At 40.8% G+C, this 12,274-nt stretch overlaps 1 protein-coding gene across 1 annotated transcript in view; it reads right to left on the reverse strand.

Moving 5' to 3' along the window:
* The window catches only part of CTNNA2 (catenin alpha 2), a 613,234-nt gene that overhangs the window by 27,945 nt on the left and 573,015 nt on the right, over positions 1 to 12,274 (reverse strand). The window lies entirely within an intron of this gene.

The raw sequence follows: 12,274 nt of genomic DNA on the forward strand, positions 1-12,274 counted from the left end.
TCAGGAGAAAAAAACTGGTCTTGCCTCCTTCTGTCTATCTCTCTGAGGGAGAGGACCCGATTTAAAAATGTGGCAAATAAATAAATAAATAAATAATTTTCCGTGAAGCAACATATGGCGTCTTCACACTTCACCCATCAGCCATCAATGAATGACGTGACTGAAAGCTTGACTGCATGACTGTTATTTTAGCTCAATCACGGTTGGGTGAATCTGGAAAATATTACAGATCCGAAAAAGGACCTGAAGCAACTTTTGCATGTGAATTCATTTGGAAGGGGGAAAAAAAGCTTATTTTCCGTTCCGGTCCATATGATTTGAGATTTGGGTTGGTGATAAGATCTCAAGGTCTGTTTAATCAGGATAAAGGAAGATACAATCTCTCTCCCGTTCTCCCTTTTAATTCCGGCTCCGTAGATCTTATTGTAACGTGATGGCTTCAAATCTTTTATACTCGGCATGATTTCTTAACTCCGTTTAAGGCTGGTGTGCGGGGGAGATCTTTGGTGTTCTCTGAGCTTGGTGGTTTTCTTGCAGGCGTTTCATTACCAAACTAGGAAACATCATCAGTGTTAGAAGGGAGTGGGCTTATTAAGGAGGAGGAGGAGGAGGAGGAGGAGGAGGAGGAGGAGGAGGAGGAGGACTGTGGGGTCTTTAGTGTTCTCTGATCATGGTGATTTTGTTGCAAACCTCATTACCAAACTAGGCAATATCATCAGTGTTAGAGGGGAGTGGGCTTTTTAAAGAGGAAGAGGAAGAGGAGGAGGAGGAGGAGAAGGAGTGTAGGATCTTTAGTGTTCTCTGATCATGGTGATTTTCTTGCAGACATTCCATTACCAAACTAGGAAACTTCATCAGTGTTAGAAAGGAGTGGGCTTATTAAAGAGGAGGAGGAGGAGGAGGAGGAGGAGGAGGAGGAGGAGGAGGAGGGGGAGGGGGAGGGGGAGGGGGAGGGGGAGGGGGAGGGGGAGGAGGAGAACGACTGTGGGGTCTTTGGTGTTCTCTGATCATGGTGATTTTCTTGCAGACATCTCATTACCAAACTAGGCAACATCATCAGTATTATGATGTTTCTTTTCTTTTCTTTATTTCTTTATGAAATTTCTTTGCTGCCCATCTCATATCCAACAACTCTGAGTGGCTTACAACCCAAAAACACTGAAAAACATTAAAAGCATCCATTGTAAAAACAAAACAAAAACACAGCAGGTAAAAACATTAACAGATAAAATCATGGAGACAAGAAGATGACAATGATGCTACCTAGTTTGGTAATGAAATGTGTGCCAAAACACTCCCCTCCCCCCCCCGAAATAATAGAACAGAATTGAAAGGGGTCTTGGAGGCCTTTTAGTCCAGCCCCCTACTCAAGCAGGACACCCTGTACCGTTTCAAACAAATAGCTGTCCGATTTCTTCTTAAAAATCTCCAGTGATGGAGCACCCACAACTTCAGGTGGCAAGCTGTTCCAATGGTTAATTATTCTCCACCATGTTAAAGAGCACCAAGGACCCCACAGTTCAACCCTGAGCTACAAATATTTTCTTTTTAATCGGTGTGCATTTGCATGCAGGCCTGCGTGTTAGAACTAAATAGAATTTGTTGATGAGAAAGCTGGAGAAACGCTTGATAATCAATCACTTCGAGCTAACTGATGGCAGCGGGGGAAAACGGAGAATCTTCCTCCTTGCCAACAGTGATGGGTTATGTGATGCTTACCCCGAAAACCTTTCTAAAACTGATGTATGGATATTGCTAGGCTGTGCTGAGGGAGTAAGTGAACGGAATCGGCTGATTTACAAAGCACGCTTGAAACATGAGATGTCAACATATGGAGACATGGGTGATCAATCTTCCCAAGCCTGCCAGATCAGTCCAGTGTCATCTTACCAGAAGGAAAACATCTTTTCACAAGAAATATATTTATATATATATAAGGCCTAATAAACTCAAACGAAGTTTTAGCAAATATTTGATCTCTAAATTTCCTTTAACAGAAATGAGATTGCACAGCTGCAGCTAGCTAGATTCTGGTTTTCTGGATAGCACCAGAAGAAAGAAAGAAAGAAAGAAAGAAAAAATAACATTAAGGGGGAGGTGGAAAGGAAGGGGGAAAATTAAGAGTTATTAAGAGTATTAGTGTTATAATCCCGAAGTTTTTATTTTCGCTTGGTGGGCAATTCATCACGAATTTCATTTTATTCATCTACTACACGACTTAAGGTTGTTTTTACTTCCTCTAGGGAATTTGTGAGTCAAAGAAGTTTCTGTTACAAAAAAAGATGCGTCTGTGGTTCTCTAGGGACATAGCGCTGGATAATGTTCCCTATGATTTCTGATTATTTGTTTCAGTATTTAGAGCTGCTCACCCATGGTTTATAAAAAAAGTGTTCCTGTAATAAAAGATGTTCTTTGCTTTTGGATATTAAGTCTACATTTTAGGACCTGTTTTACTTTTAAATATTGAGCTGTGCTGAACAATTCTAGGAGCAACAATGACTAATAACAATTTATGAAACGTGTATGTCACTCAACTTTTCAATGACTTTGAGTGGCTAATAAGAATAATGTAATATTTTTCACGTATTCATTGCAAAGTCACATTAGGCTTCCTTTCTTAAAAAAAAAATACCAGTGGGCAAATCATTTATTACATTCCATTTATGCCTTCTTGGCAAGGTAATAATTTTGGTCCACGATCCATTTTTTCCCCCAATAGATCATTTTTATTCTTTTAAGAGAATACTAAACATAAGATGTGGCTTAATGAGCTGGTTATTCAATCAGACATTACAACTGAATGAACGGAATAATATTTTAAAAGTTGCGTTGACTTATCTCCTCTACTACTAAAACCGTTTTATCCATTTTATCGTGCCATTTGATTTTTATGGCTTATTTCATGAACTGGCTCAGATATAGTCAATTAATCAATGAGTTATTGCAAAAGGTTTCAGTTAGTTCGATTGGAATCCGTACATCTTCAGGGATTTCTAAAGAACTGGGGCTGTGTTGTAGTTTTAGCGAAGCAGTTATTGTTTGATTGATTGTAGAATTTATTTCCTTATTAATATGAATTCCTGCTTGTATTTTCCTAAAAAGATGTGTATAACACCTGTTAAAAGCAACCAAATTTAGTAGTTTTACAGTACAGAATTTAAAAGAATACCGTAGAAGAACAGGCAGAGCCTATGGGGGTGGAGTCAAGGGAGTAATCAGTTTGGAGTCATTTTGTTCCCACAAAGGATCTTAAGTCCAATTCCTCTTGAATTCCATTAACTCTTATTTAGTGCCAATTTAGTGTCGATCATTAGTTGACTAAATTCTTGTGTATAGGCATGAGCAATAAATCAGTTTAACTGCAGCTTCACTTGTGGTCCTGATTCTATCTTACCTAAGTAGAATAACATGCATGCATTTAAGTGTACTGTGTATATTAATGAAAAATACCATGGATTCTGATGATTAGTAATAATTTTACATGTCACAACACCTAAGCCTTAGTTAACGGGAGCAGGGAAGAAGACTACATCTCAGCCTGTATATAGGTAGTCCTCGACTTACAACAGTTCATTTAGTGACAGTTCAAAGTTACAATGCCGCCGAAAAAAGGGACTTGTGACTGTTTTTCACACTTACGACTATTTGCAGGATCCTGATCATCACACGACCAAAATTTGGATGCTTGACAACAGGCCATATTTATTACAGCTGCAGTGTCCTGGGATTATGTGATTCCCTTTTGCGACCTCCTGATAAGCAAAAGTCAACGGGGAAGCCAGATTCACTTAACAACCCATGTTACTAATTTAATAACTACAGTGATTCACTTAGTCGCTGTGGTGAGAAAGGTCATAAGATGGGGCAAAAACTCACTCAGCAGCTGTCTCACTTAGCAACAGAAATGTTGGGTTCAATTCAGTAGTGGGTTTCTACCGGTTTGCCCTGGTTCGGGCGAACTAATTGTGGCGGCGTCGGGAGGTTCCGCCTACTCACCCGGATGTCATCATGGACGCTATGCACATGTGCAAAAGGTTCTGCGCATGCGCAGAAGAGCCATGCGCGAGTGAAGTGAGCGCACACGCACTCCCAGTTCCGAACCGGTAGCGAAGGTAAGTGGGAACCCACTACTGGTTCAATTGTGATCATAAGTCGAGGACTACCTGTATGGAAAATAGTCATTTACATGCAAAAAAGGAAATGCATATTATGAGGAACGCTCAAATGCAACAGGGTGACTGATCTTTTTAAAAGAATGTGGGCTTTCTGGTTTAATTTTTTTGGGGGGCAGGGGTTGCAATTTGATTTTGGTTTTGTCAGTAGTTGATATTTGTCCTAGACCTTAAGAACTGATAACTGCTTCTGTCATTTTAATACAAATTAGTGAGTTAAACGGTAAAGGTTGTAACATACAGGTAGTCCTTGGCTTACAATCGTGACCAGAATTTCCGTTGAGCTGAACAAGCCAGTTGTTAAGTGAGTCGCATCCAATTTTACAGCCCCTTTTGCCCCTGTTGTTAAGTGAATCGCTTGAGGTTGTTAATCAGGTGGCCCTTAAACAAAGGCGGTTTCCTCCATTGGCTGGCTGGGGAAGGTTATCAATGGTGATCACGGGATCATGGGATGCTGCAACTATCATAAATGTGAGGACTGATTGTAGCTCACTTTTTTCCAGTGCCGTTGTTAACTTCGAACGTTCGCTAAATGAATGGTTGTAAACCGAGGACTGCCTGAATGAGCCATTCCTTACTTAGGCTGCTGGAGTCGGAAAGGTGTCCCAAACATGGAGGAAAGGTTTGAAGCAATGGCGTTTTTATTTCTTTTCTTTTTTTCCTCGTAGGGAGCCTTAAAAAGAAGGACGTTTCTTTACCCATGAAAGAACATTAATACGTCAAAAGCCTTGAGCAAGTATTACAGGCGGAAGAATAACTTGCGAGACCTACTTTAATGCTTGGTTTGAATAGGAAATGATGGATAGTGAAATTTCTGAACTTAGTGGAAACTTAACTTTCTGAACTTTAAAAAAATAAAATAAAAATTGAATCGCTGATTTGGCTATAACAAAAAAACTTCACGAGCAGCACCTTTCCGGGATTTTAATGCGGATGTTTCTTTTTTGATGTAAAAGAATGTTTAAAAAAACTCTCATCCAGAAATTTCTTGAAGAAGAATCTGAGACAATAAAATGAAAGATGTAAAGGAAAGATCTGAAATGGTTTCAACGCTACTTCGCAATGATAAAGCTGCATTTGACATTTTTTTGGAATTAGGATATCGCACAGATGTTTCTCAAGACGCAGGATGGGTTTTAAGCAAAATAAGAAATGTAAGAGTTAAGATTTGGGGAGTGAGAGATATAGCCAATAATTGAAAAGTCGAAAGAGACAATTAGAGAGAGAAGAGATGTATATGATAACCCAATGTAAAACAAAAACTATCAGGATGACTATAGGGAACTCTGCATAGAATTCTATCAATAAATAATCTGAGTAAATAAGTAAGAAAGCAGAAGTTTTCTCAGAAAGGAAGAGGAAATAACAAAGAAAGAGATTTCCTCCTAGATTTTCCAACAATGAAATTTATACAAATGATGAAGACCTGTAATTTAAAACAAGGTGGAATGTAAATAAAACCATTCATATTTTTTATATCTAGAATCTCCAGCCATTACTGGTTCTGTTATGATTGCATATGAAGTAATTTCTTCTGGAGTAAAACTATGGGATAAAGGCTGGAGGGCAAATCAGTGTTTGCTTTGACAATGGCCCTTAAAGAGAATCGTAATTGTATTAACTGTGTCCCTGAAGAAAGGAAGAAGGAATACATATTTTTGTGTGGAAAAAAAAATCACCCTATGAATATAGCAATGCATTTAAAGACAGCAATGTTTGAAAGTGTTAAAAGAAGTCTGAAGTGCATCTTACTCTAAAGGTGCCAAGGAAGATATTCAGAACACAGGGGAAAAAAAATCATTTCAATAAAATATGTGTTTTTCCCCCCCTCTCTCCAGGGGGAGAGAGCATTTGTTCACGGAAGTCATGAAAATCCCCATTTTTCACAATCGAAAGATAAACTCCAGGAAACCATACAATATCAACCAAAATATTCATAAAAGAAATTATAAAATAGATATTCCAGAGCATCAGCAGTTTATACTTATTCCATGTTGACTCCAGTTTATGAACTCTGTCACAGAATCTATTGCTGAACAATTGCCAGTTTGGTCTAATGGTTAAGGCAACAGGTTAGAAAACAGGAGACTGTGAGTTCTAGTCCCATTTTTAGGCATGAAAACCAGCTGGTGACTTTAGGCCAATCACCAGGAGACAGTGAGTTCTAGTCCCGCCTTAGGCATGAAAGCCAGCTGGTGACTTTGGGCCAATCACCAGGAGATGGTGAGTTCTAATCCCGCTTTGGGCACGAAAGCCCAAAATTCTAATCCTGCTTTGAGCCAGTCACTCTTTCTGTCTCAGCCAAACTCCCCTCACAAGGTGGTTGTTGAGAAAATGGGACGAAGAATATTAAGTATATTCAGCACCTTGAGTTATTATACAAATAAAAAGGTGGGATAAAATAATCTTTTAAAAATGCTCCCATTACTATGATAAATGGATTTAGCAGAATCTGGCTGCTAATATCTATAGTCTATTGATTAATCTGACTATTATAATAGAATCTTATATCATCCTGTGACACAAATACACCACTACTCTTTCTCATTTCCTGGGCTATATCAGAATATTTCCACGTGCATCAAGTTTTTTTCTCAAACCTGCCACAACTTCAGCGTACCTAACGAAATGACCACTAGTCATTTCCCACATGAGCCGTGGTGGCGCAGTGGTTAGAACGCAGTATCGCAGGCTGACTCTGCTCACTGCCAGCAGTTCGATCCTGACGGGCTCAAGGTTGACTGAGCCTTCTATTCTTCCAAGGTCGGTAAAATGAGGAGCCAAATTGTTGGGGGCAATTATACTGACCGGTGTAAACCGGTTAGAGAGGACTGTGAAGCACTGTGGAGAAGTATATAAGTCTAAATGCTATTGCTCTTGATGTCATGATATTTATCTGGTTCAAGCAGTACTTTGAGATTTGTTCATTTCTTTTTTTAAAAAAAAATCCACAGAGAACAAATTGTTCTCTAGAAGTCATCTCAAGACATTTTTCTGCTCGGGGCAAAAGAAGTCCATTCCAATATGAAGTTGATTGGTGGTTAAAACTTATTTTAACGGATAGCATCGTCGTCTCTATCACTGCATCATTTTCTATACATCATGGGCATCTTGACAAGCCAACAACACTTGCCGAGTAATCCCCATCCTGCCGTTGACTTGCTTATCAAATTATTGTGCCGGCCTCTCCTGAATAATAGTCCAGGCAACCTAGACCTAAATTAATAGTTCGGGGGCACATAAGTCTCCCGTAGTTCAAAAGGAGATCAATCTCTGTGAACATAGTGAGAAAATGCTTGCCAGAAGCTCAAAAGTTGCCCGTGCTCCTTTCCGTAGTAGTTCTAATGGACAACAAAGGATCCCACCATCAAGCGAAGTTAACATATGCAACACACTTTGCTGTCAGAACACATTGGAAATAATTCTGTGTGATGAGCATGTCACAATGATACCCACCCGCTCCCATTTTTGCTTCATTGTTAAGAGGCCGCAATCTGCACAGACTGCAAAGTGTAAGTCTATTGTCTTGTTCTAACGTAAAACGGTTTTTAACAATTGTGGGTAAAAGTAACCAGCAACCAGCAACAGCTCCCATCGCCCGGTGCATTCTCACAGGGAGGGCCTACTCAGGGTGCCGTTGGCTAGACAGTGTCGACTGGCAACCCGTAGAGGCAGAGCTTTCTCTGTGGGTGCCCCCACCCTCTGGAACCAACTTCCTCTGGGGCTCCGGTTGGCCCCTGACCTCCGCACCTTCCGCCGCGACTTAAAGACATGGTTGTTCAGCCTGGACTTGGGGGGGGGGTTAACATTTATTTTAACACACTTTTATTGGATATTTTATTGTTGTGAGCCGCCCTGAGTCCTATGGAGATAGGGCGGCATATAAATTAAATAAAATAAATAAATAAATAAAAAGTAAAGTCTTAGTAAATAATATTCCAAAGACACAACTACTTAGCTGTAAATGGTCCAAGAAAGTCAACCATCAAATATCTATATCAGTGTTGGCGAATCTTTTTGGCACCGAGTGCCGAAACAAGAGTGTGTACACATGGGAGCGCCAGAAACCGGAAGAGCAGTTCCCCGGCGCACATGCACGCTCCGGGAAGCTGAGCTTCCAGTTTCCGGCGTGCGCATGCACACTGGTCACGTGGTCTTCTGGCACACATGTACGTGCAAAGACCAGCTGGCGGGTGTACACGTACACGCCGGAAACTAAAAGCTCATCTTCCTACGCATGTGAAGATTGGCTGGCCGGCGCACATAAGCACGCTGGAACCCGGAAGAGCAACGGGTGATGGCTGGCGTGCCTGGAGTGATGGCGCTACACGCCACTTCCTGCACATGTGCCATAGGTTCACCATCACAGATCTATATCTTTCTCTCTTTTTCTTTCTTTCTCTTTCTCTCTCTCTCTATCATCCGTCTATCATCTATCTATCTATCTATCTATCTATCTATCTATCTATCTGTCTGTCTGTCTGTCTGTCTGTCTGTCTGTCTGTCTATCTATCTATCTATCTATCTATCTATCTATCTATCTATCTATCTATCTAGTTTCTGTCTTTTGACCCCCCCAGTCACATGACCACCACCAAGCCAAGCCCACCAAACCACGCCCACAGAACCAGTAGGAAATTTTTTTAGATTTCACCATTGCCTAAAGTGCTTTGGAGAGTTAAGCCTACCCTCTCTTCTCTGTAATAGCCTCTTAAGTACTGGAAGAAAGTTCTCCTGTTATCCATAATCCTTCGGTTCAATAGGCGGGAGTCATACCTAGTTCCCTCAACAGTTCATCATACGATTTAGCCTCCAGCCCTATCATCTTTATTGCTCTTCTCCGCCTACTTTCCGGGGTCTCAACATCTTTTTTGTATTGCGGTGATGAAAACTGGATACTGCCAAATAATACATGCCAAGACAAACGTATAGACGTAATTTCCGTCACAAGCGCATATCGCCAAACCTACTGAATCCCGCTCGGTTCTGAATTATGGAGGCTTCTCAATAGAGTTTAGCCTTGAGGATTTGTTTGTTGTCAGGAAAGTCCATGTTTCTATCTAACAGGTACAGAAGATAGAACAGAATAACAAAGTTGGAAGGGATTGGCTGTCTTCTAGTCTAAGCCCCTGCTCAACCAGGAAATCCTACATCAATTCAGACAAATGGTTGTCCAATCTCTTCTTAAAAACTTCCAGTGTTGGAGCATTCACAACTTCTGGAGGCAAGTTGTTCCACTGATGAATTGTTCTAACTGTCAGGAAATTTCTCCTTAGTTCTAAGTTGCTTCTCTCCTTGATAAGTTTCCATCCATTGTTTCTTGTCCTGCCTTCAGGTGCTTTGGAGAATAGCTTGACCCCCTCTTCTTTGTGGCAGCCCCTTAAATATCAGAAGACAGCTGTCATGTCACCCCTAAGTCGTCCTTTTCATTAAACTAGTTATACCCAATTTCTGTAACGGTTCTTCGTAGGTTTCAGTCCTCAGTCCCCTAATCATCTTTGTTGCTCTTCTCTGTACTCTTTTTAGAGTCTCAACATCTTTTTTTTTAATATCATGGCAACCAGTACTGGATGCAATATTGTTAAGGTACTGAATACTTAACAAAATCCTGAACAAATGGCAGGAAAATATTGCTTTGCATCAAACCCATATTGCTAAGTTCAATACCCCTAAGGAACACTGCAAATATCAAATAATCTATATATATACTTTCAGCACACAATCATCAGATAATATGCAAAACATATTCGTTTTCACCAGTGAGTGTGTACCTTATCTCATCGGAGTCCAGGGGTAGAAGCTGCAATCCCACAAGTGAATATATAAGCTTTCCAACTGTCAATCATTTGCAAGGAAACCCCGAGCACCGTACTGTATGCAAAGTCTGCTTTTTATATCTGATGCAAATAAAATCAAAGTTTTTATTTGCAACTGGCTATCCAAGAGAGAATGGATGAAGAAAGATGAACAGCATAAAAATAAGTAAGGAAGCTACAGATGAAGTGAAGCTGGAATCCATATTATTGGATAGTCTTGAAGCATACAGTATCCGGCTCTTTGATATAATACAACAACATCACAACTGCTAGGAAGGTATTGTGAAGGGAGAGCCTACACCAACACCAGAAAGATCAAGAGAAGACAAGGCCGGGTGGGGTCTTTGCTGAATGCGACTTCAAGTTTACAACACACCATGCCAATTATCTGCAAGTTGATGGCAGCACTGCTTCAGCGGATGGTTTAATGAAGAAAAAGCAGAAAGATGATGGGGTGTGTGTGAAGCAGTGAGTGCTGAAGTCCACTACACAGGGAATGAAGAAGGCAAACATCGTGCTGTTTTGAGTTTCACTGCATGTAATGGTTAAGCCAACAACATACACAAGCTATTCGAGCGTGTGCGCAAGGTGGCTTCTACAGAAGATAACAAGAAAAAAAGGACAGAAATGAGATTGAAGCTCTACAGCCAAGCCGATGCATAAGCGGGATTGAGGGACGGATCAGAGGGTTAGGTGGACGTGGTCAAAACCGATGAGAATGGAAGCAGATCCAGCAATGTCAGCCAGTCAAAGAAATGATCTCGGCCTGTTATATATAATGAGAGATGGGAGGACAACGGAGACTCATTTCCACATCTTGAAGAACATCAAGATCTTCAATGGACACTATCTGGCACAGTGGTCAAGAAATTTTGCAGGATCAGGAGGAACTCTTTCCCCCACAAGGACCACCGGACAAAAATAAATCTTTATTCTGAGTGGCTGTCCAGTTGCATTAGAAGTGTCCATCGCAATTGTTGGGAAGGCGGGTGTGAATGTTTTCCTGCGTGTCTGTGGACTGAGGCCTGGGATCACACACAGACAATCCTCAACTTACGACCACCGTTGAGCCCCAAATTTTCCGTTGTTAAACGAGACATTTGTTCAGTGAATTTTGCCCCATTTTACGATCTTTTTTTTTGCCGCAGTTGTTAAGTTAGTGATACTGTTGTTAAATGAATTCGGCTTCGCCATTGATTTTGTGACCAAAAAGATCGCAAAAGGGGATCATGTGACCCCGGGGCATTGCAACCGTCATAAATATGAGCCAAGGGTCTGAATTTTGATCGTGTAACCTTGGGGATGCTGCAACGGTCGTAAATATGTTTTAAAAGCCTCTGGCGATCAGGCAACTCAGTTGAAATGCTTTTAAAAGGCTCTGACGATCCCAGCTGAGCTGCGTGATCATCAGAGGCTTTTTTTTTTTTTTTTACTATTTTTAGGTTGTAGAAAAAATGCTTTTAAAAGTAAAAAAACCCCCAGTCTCTGATGATCATGCGGCTCAGCTGGGCATGGTTGCTACCGGTTCTCCGAACCACCCGCCGCCATCGCTACCGGATCGGGCGATCTGGTCCGAACCGGGAACATTTCACCCCTGATTTAGTCCATCTTTTGGTCCAACACTGGATCACTAGATCATGAGTGTAGGTAATCCAGGGGTGAAATGCTACCGGTTCGGGCCAGTTCGCCCAGATCAGTAGGAAAAAATGCTACCGGTTCCCTGAACCGATAGTAAAAAAAAAAAAAAGCTTTAAAAAAGTAAAAAAAGAGGTTCAGACGATCAGGTGTGACAATCAGCTGTGCCGCGTGATTGTCAGAACCTTTTAAAAAACTTTTTAAAGCATTTTTTTACTACCTATTCGCCTGAACTGGTAGTAAAACAATGCTTTAAAAAGTAAAAAAAAGAGTAAAAGTTGGCCACGCCCACAGAACCGGTAGGGAAAAATTTTGAATTTCACTACTGAGGTAATCTGATGATCTTTCCTACCTGGACAAAAAAAAAAAATAGGCCTTGATATTAAGCCCAGAGAAGACAAACAATAATGATTTTAAAAAAAACTATGGGTAGATCTCGACTTACAACGGTTCATTTAGTGACCATTCAAAGTTACAATGAAAAAACTGAAAAAAAGTGACTTATGACTGTTTTTCACACTTAACAACCATGGCACGGTCAAAATTCAGATACTTGGCAACTGACTCATATTTATGACGGTTGCAGTGTCCCGGGGTCATGTGATCCCTTTTTGCGACCTTCTGACTAGCAAAATCAATGGGGAAGCTAGA

This window comes from Pituophis catenifer, unplaced genomic scaffold (genome assembly GCF_029215685.1).
Source record: "Pituophis catenifer annectens isolate HBS135680 unplaced genomic scaffold, rPitCat1.0.hap2 SCAF_8, whole genome shotgun sequence".
NCBI classification, from domain to species: domain Eukaryota; kingdom Metazoa; phylum Chordata; class Lepidosauria; order Squamata; family Colubridae; genus Pituophis; species Pituophis catenifer.